The 12,627-nt window shown below is 44.1% G+C and overlaps 1 long non-coding RNA gene across 1 annotated transcript; it reads right to left on the bottom strand.

Annotated features, from left to right (window-relative positions):
- Positions 1–1,256: 1,256 nt before the first annotated feature.
- LOC116977272 lies at positions 1,257–10,013 on the bottom strand. Its single transcript, XR_004413163.1, has 3 exons — positions 9,959–10,013; positions 1,948–2,081; positions 1,257–1,283 (listed from the first exon to the last, which is right to left on the bottom strand). It is a non-coding gene; the product is annotated as an uncharacterized LOC116977272 (long non-coding RNA).
- Positions 10,014–12,627: the final 2,614 nt, after the last annotated feature.

Raw genomic sequence — 12,627 nt, 5'->3', positions numbered from 1 at the left:
TACAACACACAAAAGTCTCAGACAACATACAAAAAAAATACAATATACATATATATTACACATGAATCCTGCAAGACTGCACAAAGAAAGGAGTTTGGGCAAAAAAAACATGCATGAAAACACAATTAGAGGAAAATTGGTGGAACAGCTTGGGCAGGACACAACCCAGCGGTATGAATATTGATTTCCCTAATTTCAAGTAATCCTTGCATTCTCTCTCTCTCTGTCACACCCCCACCCTAGCCCTCCTGCTAGTTTCACTGTTGGTATCTTTTTTTTATCACCTCTTCCACAGCCAACAATGGACCATTGTGGGCTCCACCTTTCCTTGGTCTTCAGTGCCGGCTCGGATTTGTTCTGTATCTTTTCATACCTCTAGTTTCCCTCCCTCACCCCCCACCCAGCCCTCAGTCTGAAGAATGGTGTTTCATTGTTGAAGTAGGATTAGGGTTGAGTAGAGAGCCAGGGTGCCAGGGTCTGGGTAGAGAAAAATAGACACAAAGGGCTGGGTAGTTCCTCGGGTCAGGCAGCTTCTGTGGAGAACATGGACAGGTGACGTTTCGGGTTGGGTCCCTTCTACAGACTGGATAGAAAATTGGTTACACGGAAGGAAGGAAGGTGTGATGATGGAAGGTTGTCTATCGGACTGGAGGCCGGTGACTAGTGGGTCCCTCAGGGATCGGCGCCAGACCCATTGCTGTTTGTGATTTACATCAACGCTTTTGGAAGGAAATGTAGAAGGCATGATTGGTAAGTTTGGAGGATAATACTAAAGTGGATGTCATTGTGGATAGCGAAGGTGGTTATCCAAAAATTTCAGTACGATCTTGTTCGGTTGGGCAAGTGGGTTGAGGAATGTTTTGTGGAGTTTAAGGCAGAGAAGTGTGAGGTGTTGTATTTTTGAAATCAAACAAAAGGCAGGACCTTCCCAGTGAATGGCAGGACTCTGGGGAGTGTTTTAGTGGAGAGGGATCCATCAGTACAGGTACACAGTTCCTTGAAGATGGCATCACAGGTAGATACTATTAATTTATTAAACATTTATTTCAGACTCAAGGTCCAGAAAAGAAATGACATTACATAAAATACATTGCAAAAAAACCACCATAAAATACATATAGGTCAAAAAGGCTTTTGGCACATTGGCCTTCATCAGTCAGAGTATAAGAAGGGTCTCGACCCGAAACATCACCCAGTCCTTCTCTCCAGAGATGCTGCCTGTCCCGCTGAGTTACTCCAGCTTCTTGTGTCTATCTTCGGTTTTAAACCAGCATCTGCAGTACCTTCTTGCACATATTGAGTATAGAGGTTGGGAGGATATCCCACCACGAGCGACATCTTCCCGTCTCCACCCCTTTCCACTTTCCGCAGAGACCGTTCCCTCCGCAACTCCCTGGTCAACTTGACCATTCCCACCCAAACCGTCCGCTCCCCAGGTACTTTCCCCTGCAACCCCAGGAGATGCAACACCTGTCTCTATACCTCCTCCCTCACCACTGTCCAAGTAGCTTGTCAGTCTTTACAGGTGAGGCAGAGGTTCACTTGCATCTCCTCCAACCTCATCTACTGTATTCACTGTTCCAGATGTGGGCTCCTTTACTGCATATTGTCGAGACCAAGCTCAGGCTCAGCGATCGTTTTGCAGTCAGTCCGCCAAGAGGAATATGATCTCCCAGTTGCTAAACACTTTAACTCCCCCTCCCATTCCTACACTGACCTTTCTGTCCTGGGCCTCCTCCACCATCAGAGTGAGAACCATTGTAAATTGGAGGAACAGCACCTCAAATATCGCTTGGGAAGGATTTAACCCATCGGTATGAACCTTGACTTCTTTAACTTCGTAACCCTTGCTTTCCCCTCTCACTCCATCCCTCCACCATCCTAGTTCTCCGACAAGTCTGGCTGTCCTCCTAATTAAATTTTATCTTTGTATGCCTCGTTGTCAACTTCCCCTAGCTAACAATTATCTGTTCTACATTTTCCTTGATCCTCGTCCCCTTTGTTCTCTCGTTTTTACACCATACCCTTCCAAATCTGTATCTCCCTCTCCCCTGCCTCTCAGTCTAAAGAAGGGTCTCGACCTAAAGGCAGCACCCATTCCTTCAATGCTGCCTGCCCCTCTGAGTTTCTCCAGTATTTTGTATCTATCATTATTGTCACATGTACCTATGTTTTAGTGAAATGCTTTTTTTTTTGCATGCAACTGGTTAAAACCATACAGCAGGTAAAATCCAACAGCAGAACCAGCATCTGCAGTTTCCTCCCAAACTATAATTAAGAGTTAGTGTGAATGATTGATGATCGACGTGGACTCAGTGGGTCAAAGGACTTGTTTCCATACTGCATTTTTCAATCAAATAAGTGCCTTACGGTGCTTGCAGCGCCAGAGACCCGTGTTTGATCCCAACTACGGGTGCTGTCTGTACGGAGTTTGTACGTTCTCCCCGTGACCTGCATGGCTTGTCCCCGAGATCTTCGGTTTCCTCCCACACTCCAAAGATGTACAGGTTCAGTAAGTTAATTGGCTTGGTGTGAATGTAAATTGTCCCTAGTGTGTGTAGGATAGTGTTAGTGTGCGGGGATCGCTGGTCGGCGCGGACTCGGTTGGCCGAAGGGCCTGTTTCCAGGCTGCATCTCTAAACTGAACTAAACTAAACTACACAATCAATAAACAAGTCGACGGGAGTGCAAGAAGTGTCCGTGATGTTCTGTTGTTGAGGTGGGATCAGGATTGTGCAAGTACCAGCTTGAAGAAGAATCAACATCTACTAGAGTCATAGAGTGATACAGTGTGGAAACAGGCCCTTCGGCCCAACTTGCCCACACCGGCCAACAATGCCCCAGCTACACTTGTCCCACCTGCCTGCGTTTGGTCCATATCCCTCCAAACTACTGCCCATTGCTCTAGTTTAACTCTTGTAACCTCTGACTCTCTGCGGAGATGGATTATGTAGGATCCTTCTCGTATGCATGTCTTCAAAACTACACTTCCATTCACCATCTGCCACACGATGCCACAGATGCGGAGATTTTCACACCGGCGGTCGTGACTCTTAGATTCTTGTTGTCTCAGTGGGGAGTCAGGATTTAGTAATCCCACTTTACATTTCAGAACACCATCTCTGAGTGGTCCTCCTCCTGTGATTGAATGAATGAGTGGTGCAGAACATAAGCTGGTGGTATTCAAAACTCACAGGCATATTAGGCAAGACACGTCAAGATTATTGTCGCAGGCACCAGCACGGCGATGTGCAGGTGCAATGAAAAACCTTTCTGCAGCATCACAGGCACATGCACTCAGACAGGCGATTGTTGGCACTGGGCCTGTACTCGCGGCAGTTTATAAGGAAGAGGGGGGACCCCATTGAAACGTACAGAATAGTGAAAGGTGTGGAGAGAGTGGATGTGGAGAGGATGTTTCCAATAGTGGGAGAATCTCGGAGCAGAAGTCATAACCTCAGAGTTAAAGGACGTTCCTTTAGGAAACATAGAAACATAGAAACATAGAAAATAGGTGCAGGAGTAGGCCATTCGGCCCTTCGAGCCTGCACCGCCATTCAATATGATCATGGCTGATCATCCAACTCAGTATCCTGTACCTGCCTTCTCTCCATACCCCCTGATACCTTTAGCCACAAGGGCCACATCTAACTCCCTCTTAAATATAGCCAATGAACTGGCCTCAACTACCTTCTGTGGCAGAGAATTCCAGAGATTCACCACTCTCTGTGTGAATTTTTTTTTCTCATCTCGGTCCTAAAAGATTACCCCCTTAAGGAGATGAGTAGGAATTTCTTTAGTCAGAGGGCGGTGAATCTGTGGAATTCATTGTCACAGAAGGCTGTGGAGGCCAAGTGAATGGATATTTTTAAGGCGGAGATAGAGAGATTCTTGATTAGTACGGGTGCCGGGTTTCATAGGGAGAAGGCAGGAGAATGAGGTTAGGAGGGAGAGATAGATCAGCCATGATTGAATGGTGGAGTAGACTTGATGGGCCGAATGGCCTAACTCTACTCCTATCACTTATGACCTTATGAACAATGAAAAATCTTGCCACATCATCATAGGCATGTACACCCAGACAAACACAGGTATTGCCTTTAGCAATGCCTCTGCATTTGTATTCTAATGATCCCATTCAGCCCTTAACCCTTAACTGAACTGACCTTAAAGGTGTCAAAGGGTACCGGGAGAAGGCAGATGACTGTCATTGTGAGGAAATGATAGATCAGCCTTGATTGAATGGTGGAGTAGACTCGATGGGCCGAATGGCCTGAATCTGCTCTACTTATGAACTATGATTTTAACCTTCACTTAACGAGTTAACCATATAACCATATAACAATTACAGCACGGAAACAGGCCATCTCGGCCCTACATGTCCGCGCCGAACAATTTTTTTTTCCCTTAGTCCCACCTGCCTGCACTCATACCATAACCCTCCATTCCCTTCTCATCCATATGCCTATCCAATTTATTCTTAAATGATACCAACGAACCTGCCGCCACCACTTCCACTGGAAGCTCATTCCACACCGCTACCACTCTCTGAGTAAAGAAGTTCCCCCTCATGTTACCCCTAAACTTCTGTCCCTTAATTCTGAAGTCATGTCCTCTTGTTTGAATCACAAAAAAGTTTCCAACTTTTATTCTGGACACAATTATTCTCAATGATCAATAGACAATAGACAAAAGGTGCAATAGTAGGCCATTCAGCCCTTCGAGCCAGCACCACCATTTAATATGATCATGGCTGATTATCCACAATCAGTACCCCTTTCCTGCCCTCTCCCCATATACCCTGACTCCACTATCTTTAAGAGCTCTATCTAACTCTCTCTTGAAAGCATCCAGAAAATTGACCTCCACTGCCTTCTGAGGCAGAGAATTCCCCAGATTGACAATCCTTTGGGTGAAAAAGAAATGAATGAAGAACTTGCCTTTGAAGTTGATTGGATCTGTCTAGTTTTCTTGCAATTTTCCATGCCTTACTTTGTATAATTCAAAAGAATCATGCCTGTGAATATCATAATAATCATAATCACAATCATAATCATACTTTATTAGCCAAGTAGATTTTGCAACCAGCTGGGAATTTGGTTTGCAATACAGTCATTGCAATAAAAAGCAACAGAACGCACAAAATATCTATATAACTAAAAGTCTCATCTTGACCACTTCCTCTGCGCTCTATATTGATTTTAGAAAAAATGCTACCGTATATCGCAATGATTTTTGGCCATCTTACTCACAGTCCTCCTTCACTGAGGATTTTTCCAATCAATGAAAAATAAAAAAGTTATGCATGTTTAAAAAATCTTCAGATCATCTGATTGGTCCTCTCGCCTGTCAATCACCATGATGAAGATAACACCCTTTCCGTGGGGGGGGGGGGCAGGACTATAAAACCCTGGATGCCTGGACGTGAGTCAGTCACTCTGAAAGATCGCGAGGGAATGGCCACAACTGTGATTCTGCTGTGAGTCTATTGAACTGTGAGTCTACTGAACTGTGCGTTTACCCTTTATGTGCTTTATGTGGTTTATATGGTTATGTGCTTTATGTGGTTATGAGCTTTGTGTGGTTGACCCTTTATAGCTTGCAATAAATTATTTGTTAGCCATCAATGTGCTTGCAATGAATGATGATTTGTTAACCCTCAATGTGCTTGGAATAAATAATTTGTTAGCCAGTAATGTGCTTGCAATGAATGATCATTTGTTAACCCTTAATGTGCTTGCAATAAATGATTTGTTAGCCCTTAATGAAATGAAATGAGTTGTTTGGCCTGCCTGTGCTTGAAATGGAATTGGAAATGGAAATGGAAATGAAATGAAATGAAATGAAATGAAATAGACAATAGACAATAGGTGTATGTATGTTGCAAAGCCTACCTGAAGCGTCGTTGAAAATCTGTCGCTGCGGGTGTGCGCGATTTTGGCGCCGTTTAGAGGGGGGCGGGTTTAAAACGCGATTTTCTCTAGGCTGTTCAAATCGAAGATGTTCAGCCTAGTTAATTATTAACGAAAAATCGCTGGAAGACCCCGTCGCAAAAGCTATTATTAGTTTTAAAGGCCTCGTATAATAGTTATAGTAGTTTAAAAATCAATGTCTAAACCCGCGACCGCCAGCAACCGCAGGGTCTCATAAAGCAGACAGCTGAAGGTATGCGGTATATTTTTACATTAAAAAGGGCTTCTAAAGATCCCTTTATACAAAGTTTAATATTGCGAGTAGCTCATTTTGGGCCCATTATATCCCGCAGTATTTTTCTGGGCATTTGGGGGCACAAATCTACCGCAATGTGAACGTTCTAAACCAGCGCGTTCACAGGAACCCACTAGAAAGCTGATTTAAATGGGCATTTATTTACAGCAATTGAACACTAAATTCCTTCCATTTGGCCTATAAATTAATGTAAATGAGATTTAAAAATCATGTTTTATTGTGAATTATTTGTGAATATTATTTGGACATTTAGGCTATTTAAAAATGTTAATCATTTATTAAGAAATGGATAGATGTTTAGATCTAGTAATTGAAGTCTGAAATTAGCTACAATTAGGTAACTAACTAATTATATGCTTTAATTTCAGGTCATCCAAGTAAGATTATTTTATATTTGTTTCAGAATGCTTCAATCTATGATAACTGAAAATTTCATTCAGTTCTCTTAATTTTTAAGAAAGTTATGGGCTTTTGACTGTTCACGATCACAGCTTTTTTGTTATGTCCATAGAAAATCAATAGGGAACAAGATGCTCATTTCCGAGTATGAAAATGGCCATAACTTTTTAAATACTTGAGATATGAAAGTGAATTAGGTGTCAAATTAAACTTATTTTTATGCTTTATCTGATGGGATAAATTACAGACTTGATTTTTAAAATCTCAAAATTTTGTAACATTGCTAATAGGTGCAGGAGTAGGCCATTCGGCCTTTCGAGCCAGCACATTTCAATGTGATCATGGCTGATCATCCCCAATCAGCACCCCGTTCCTGCCTTCTCTCTATATCCACTGACTCCACTATTCTAGCTCTCTCTTGAAAGCATCCAGAAAACCTACCTCCACCGCCCTCTGAGGCAGAGAATTCCACAGACTCACCACTCTTTGTGAGAAAACGTGTTTCCTCGTCTCCATTCTAAATGGCTTACTCCTTATTCTTAAACTGCGGCCCCTGATTCTGGACTTCCCCAACTTCGGGAACATGTTTCCTGCCTCTAGCATATCTAAACCCTTAACAATCTTATATGTTTCAATGATATACCCTCTCATCCTTCTAAACTCTAGAGTGTACAAGCCCAGCTGCTCCATTCTTTCAGCATATGACAGTCCCGCTATCCCGGGAATGAGTTGTTTGGCCTGCCCTGTGCTTTTGCTTTTGCTTTGCCTTTGCTTTGCTTGAGCTCATCTGAAGTGAAAGCAAATAGGTTGTAGTGTTTAAGAAGGAACTGCAGATACTAGAAAATCGAAGGTACACAAAGGTCTGAAGAAGGGTTTCAGCCCAAAACGTTGATTATTTCCTTCGCTCCATAGATGCTGCTGCACCCACTGAGTTTCTCCAGCTTTTTTGTGTACCTTAGGTTGTATTGTTGGCTGGCCCCGCCTGCCCTGTGCTTTTGCTTTTGCTTTGCTTTACCTCACCTGAATGAAAGCAAATGGATTGTATTGTTGGCTGGCCCTACCTGCCCTGTGCTTGACAACTTGAAATGGATTGACGTGACATAAAACGGATTGAAATGGATTGTTGGCCCCTGCACTCACTGTGCTTGACTTGACTTGACCCACAACACCCATGCTAGCACTCCAGAACCCCCCCCCCCCCCCCCCCCCCCAACTAGCCACCAATATTGAAATTGGTGGAGAGATGGAATATTGCGTTGGGGGACCAGCCCTCCCGTGTGAACCTGGGACCCAATAGGTCCCACTTAGTTTAGTATTTTAACATAAACATCCACCACAGTGACTGCTCCACATTCCTCACTGTTTAATCTCTCACTTTTTTGTTCTTCAGCAGTCGGGTCAGATCTCTCCTTTTGTGATTGTCCTCTCCATGCCCATGTTATTCTTTAGTGCCCAGAATCATACAAAAGTCATATAAGAGGGTGGTGAATCTGTCGAACTCGTTGCCACAGTCGGCCAAGTCAGTGGATATTTTAAGGCAGAGATAGATAGATTCTTGATTAGTATGGGTGTCAGAGGTGGATAGGACTGTTCGGTGAACGTTTTGTAACTTTGTTGGTGCCAAAACGTGGCAACACTTGTGTACTGCCCGAGTGAGGTCAGCTGTATGAGTTTAACGGGTTGTATGCAAAACAAAGCATTTCATTGCGAGAATAAAGACAGGCACAAAATGCTGGAGTTACTCAGCGGGACAGGCAGCATCTCCGGAGAGAAGAAATGGGTGATGTTTTGTGTTGAGACCCTTCTTCAGTGTGAGAGTCAGAGGAGAGGGAGCAGAGATATGGAAGGGTAAGGTGTGAAAACAGGGATCAAATAGGACGATGATCACGGAGAATGTAGAATGGTTCATTGTTAGCTGAGTGGAAGGAGACAACGAAGCATCCAATCAGTAATATTTAATCAGGAGGGCAGTGGAACTAGTCGGAGAACTAGGAATGGGAGGGATGGAGAAAGGGGGAAAGCAAGGGTTACTTGGTTAACAAAATCAATACTCATACTGTTGGGTTGCAAGCTGCCCAAGCGAAATATGAGGTGTTGTTCCTCCAATTTGTATTGGGCCACTATCTGACAGGCCCATGACAGAAAGGTCTGTGTGGGGATGGGATGGGGAGGTAAAGTGTTTAGCAACCGGGAAATTGGTGAGGCCAAGACAAACAATAATGTTTCATTGATTGAACAACTAAGAATGATGCTACTGACTATATCCAGCACCATTGAAGTAGACTGCGCTCGTACTCCACCCGGCTTCCTGAAGAGGAAGGACATGTGAAGTGAGGACGCCGCTGCCGAAGGAATGAACAATGGAGGACCCGGTGTGGGGGGACCTCCATGAAGAACAAATGACAATGAGGACCCAGTGGAGGGGGGGGGACCATCTTGAGGGAGGGGGGAGGGGGAGGGGGGAAGAACTAAAGGGGAACTGGCACGGGGTGGGGGGAATTTGTAAATTTGTAAGTACCCTTCATGAGCAACTATTGCATACCTTGGCAAGGTTTGCCAACAAAAAATTTAACTGTGACTTGTTACATGTGACAATAAGGTTTTCATTCATTTAAGACAGCGATGAGCACTTACGTTTTGCTATCATTGTGAGAGAAGTTGTCTTGACACTTCGACATTAAATTCTCCATCTCCTTCCCAGTAAGCCACCTCATCAAAGGACATGCATAATGAATCATGAGAGGAATAGATTGGGTAGATGCACAGAATCTTTTTCCCAGAGTAGGGGAATCGAGGACCAGACGACATGGGTTCAAGGTGAAGGGGAAAAGATTTAACAGGAATCTGAGGGGTAACATTTTATGGAACAAGGTACCAGAGGAGGTAGTTGAGGCTGGGACTGTCCCAACGTTTAAGAAACAGTTAGAGAGGTACATGGATTGGACAAGTTTGGAGGGATATGGGCCAAGGGCAGGCATGTGGGGCTTGTGAAGCTGGGACATGTTGGCCGGTGTGGGCAAGTAGAGCCGCAGGGCCTGTTTGCACACTATATCACTCTGTGTCTCTATGGCTCTATGACAAGATAAAGAGCGAACCCACTTAATGGAAAGCTCTTTTTGTAAAGAATTTCTGCTCAACTTGTCAGTATAATAGGTGTGATTCAATCATGTTCCATTTAAATGTCAGGACAATTAAAGCATCAGTCATATCCTCAGCTGCTATCCATTGCACGCTACACTTAGGCATCAGTTATAGAACATTCTAACTCAAAGAGTATAGCGAGATACAGCATGATAACACGCCCTGAATGAGTCTGAAAAAGTGTCTCGACCCTAAACATCACCCATTCCTTCTCTCCATAGATGCTGCCTGTCCCGCTGAGTTACTCCAGCATTTTGTGTCTATCTTTGATGTCATCCAGCATCTGCAGTTGCTTCCTACACATGAAAACAAGCCCTTTGGCTCACGTCAGTCAATGTCAGCCAACAATTATCCATTTATACTAATCCAATTATACTTATTGGTGGCATGGTGGCGCAACGGTAGAGTTGCTTCCTTACAACACTTGCAGCGCTGGAGACCCAGGTTCAATCCCGACTACTGGTGCTGTCTATACGGAGTTTGTACGTTCTCTCCGTGAACTGCGTGGGTTTTCTACGAGATCTCCGGTTTCCTCCCACACTCCAAAGACGTGCAGGTTTGTAGGTTAATTAGCTTGGTAAATGTAAAAATTGGCCCTAGTGGGTGTCGGATAGTGTTATGCCCCTGTCCCACTTAGGAAACCTGAACGGAAACCTGTGGAGACTTTGCACCCCACCCAAGGTTTCCGTGCGGTTCCCGGAGGTTCCTGGAGGTTTTTGTCAGTCTCCCTACCTGCTTCCACTACCTGCAACCTCCGGCAACCACCTGCAACCTCCGGGAACCGCACGGAAACCTTGGGTTGGGCGCAAAGTCTCCAGAGATTTCCGTTCAGGTTTCCTAAGTGGGACAGAGGCATGAGTATGCGGGGATCGCTGGTCGGCACAGACCCAGTGGGCCAAAGGGCCTGTTTCCACGCTGTATCTCTAAACTAAGCTAAACTAAAATAAACTAATCCAACCTTAACCCATTCTCATTAAAGACTGTTGCTATGTGTTTAAGAGCATGAATAAGAATACAGTAGGAAACTGCTCTGCCATTGTTCTAGGAGTAAATATCACCAGCAACTTGTGCTGGAACAGCCATGTTGAAGCAATGGCCAAGAAAGCACACCAATGCCTCTACTTCCTTAGAAAGCTTAGGGAGCGTTGTCCCCAACAACTCTCACCAGCTTCACGGCATGGTTTGGGAACAGCTCCATCCAAGACCGCAAGAAATTGCAGAGTTGTTGCAGAGAAATTGCAGACCATCACACAAACTAACCTCCCTACCATTGACTCCATCTGCACTTCATGCTGCCTCAGCAAGGCCAGCAGCATAATCAAGGACCAGTCTCACCCCACTCAATCCCTCTTCTCCCCTCTCCCATCAGGCAAAAGGTACAGAAGCGTGAAAACGCACACCTCTAGTTTCAAGGACAGTTTCTTTACCAGCTGTTATCAGGCAACTGAACCATCCTATCAACAACTAGAGAGCAGTCCTGATCTACCATTCACCTCATTAGAGACACTCGGACTATCTTTAAACGGACTTGACAGGACTTTATTTGCATTAAACGTTATTCCCTTCATCCTGTATCTCTACACTGTGAATGGCTTAATTCTAATCATGCATAGTCTTTACACTGTCTGGATAACATGCAACATAAAAGCTTTTCATTGCATCTTGGTGCACATGACAATAATAAACTAAACTGAACTAAACGGAGTAGATTTTGCAGATCAGATGCTGAAAACCTGAAATAAAAACAGATCTTGCTGGAAATCCTCCACCAGTGTGAAAAGCGAAACAGCGTTACCAGTAAGATCATAAGATCATAAGTGATAGGAGGAGCAGAATCCGGCCATTCGGCCCATCTAGTCAAGACGTTGCCTGTCCTGCTGAGGTACTCCAGCACTTTGTGCATTCCTGAGAGGTGCGGGTTTTGTTGGGAACTTGGGGTGCTCCAGTTCCCTTCTACATCCTGAAGACTTGGGGGTTGGTGGGTGTGGAAGAAATTAATTTAGATGGAAATTAAAAGAAAATGAAAAGCGGAGACTTCACAGGTTTGCTTCAAGAGATTTTATTGAATGATATCATGGAGAGATGACGGCAGTTAACTGATCACCAGTTCTCTGACTTCTCAGCAGAATTAGCCTACAGTTATACTGTACAGTAAACAACTTTTGTTTACTTTTGTTAGATACTACTTCACGATAATATTCCATCAACTTCATGGGTACCAATCATACCATGCTTTTCACTTATGTTAATATTATTCAACAACAGATAGTTAACACAAGTCATACACAATATAAGGACATCTTGACATTATCCTATCTCACCTTTCAGACGGCCCACGCCACCATCCCCTCTCCGAGCCAATCATAAGACCCCCCCCATTTACAGCAACATTTCTATGCCACAAGCGGTAAGGGGCGCAGGTGATTTACTGTAACTTCTCACAGAAGGGAAAACAAGCTTTGTTATCTCCTCCATTATTTCATGTTTATATTTACCATCATCCCTTCAACGCATTCCCAGACTAGCGGTAATACGTCTAATCTTATTTTGCCGATTCCCACAAACCTCTTCTGCACCTGGTCAACGAGAGATACCTATTGTCACATCCAAAACACACTTTTGTTACATTCAATTCCAATCAAAATTAAGTAAGGAAGGATATTAATTTTTCTTCCACAGTGGGGCCCACTGGCAACTGGAAATTGCTGCTAGTTTGTAGGTGAGTGTTGGGTCTGAGGGTGGGGGGGGGGGGTCGAGTGGAATGTGGGGAAGAATTAAAAGCTGCATTAATGTGGGGTTGGTGTAAATGGGTGGTTGATGGGTTACATGGCCTAATCCCCTGCTATGTTTCTTATGGAC

This window comes from Amblyraja radiata, chromosome 1 (assembly GCF_010909765.2).
Source record: "Amblyraja radiata isolate CabotCenter1 chromosome 1, sAmbRad1.1.pri, whole genome shotgun sequence".
NCBI lineage: Eukaryota > Metazoa > Chordata > Chondrichthyes > Rajiformes > Rajidae > Amblyraja > Amblyraja radiata.
The sequence above is the reverse complement of the archived record's forward strand: the minus strand, read 5'-3'. Positions and strand labels throughout refer to the sequence as shown.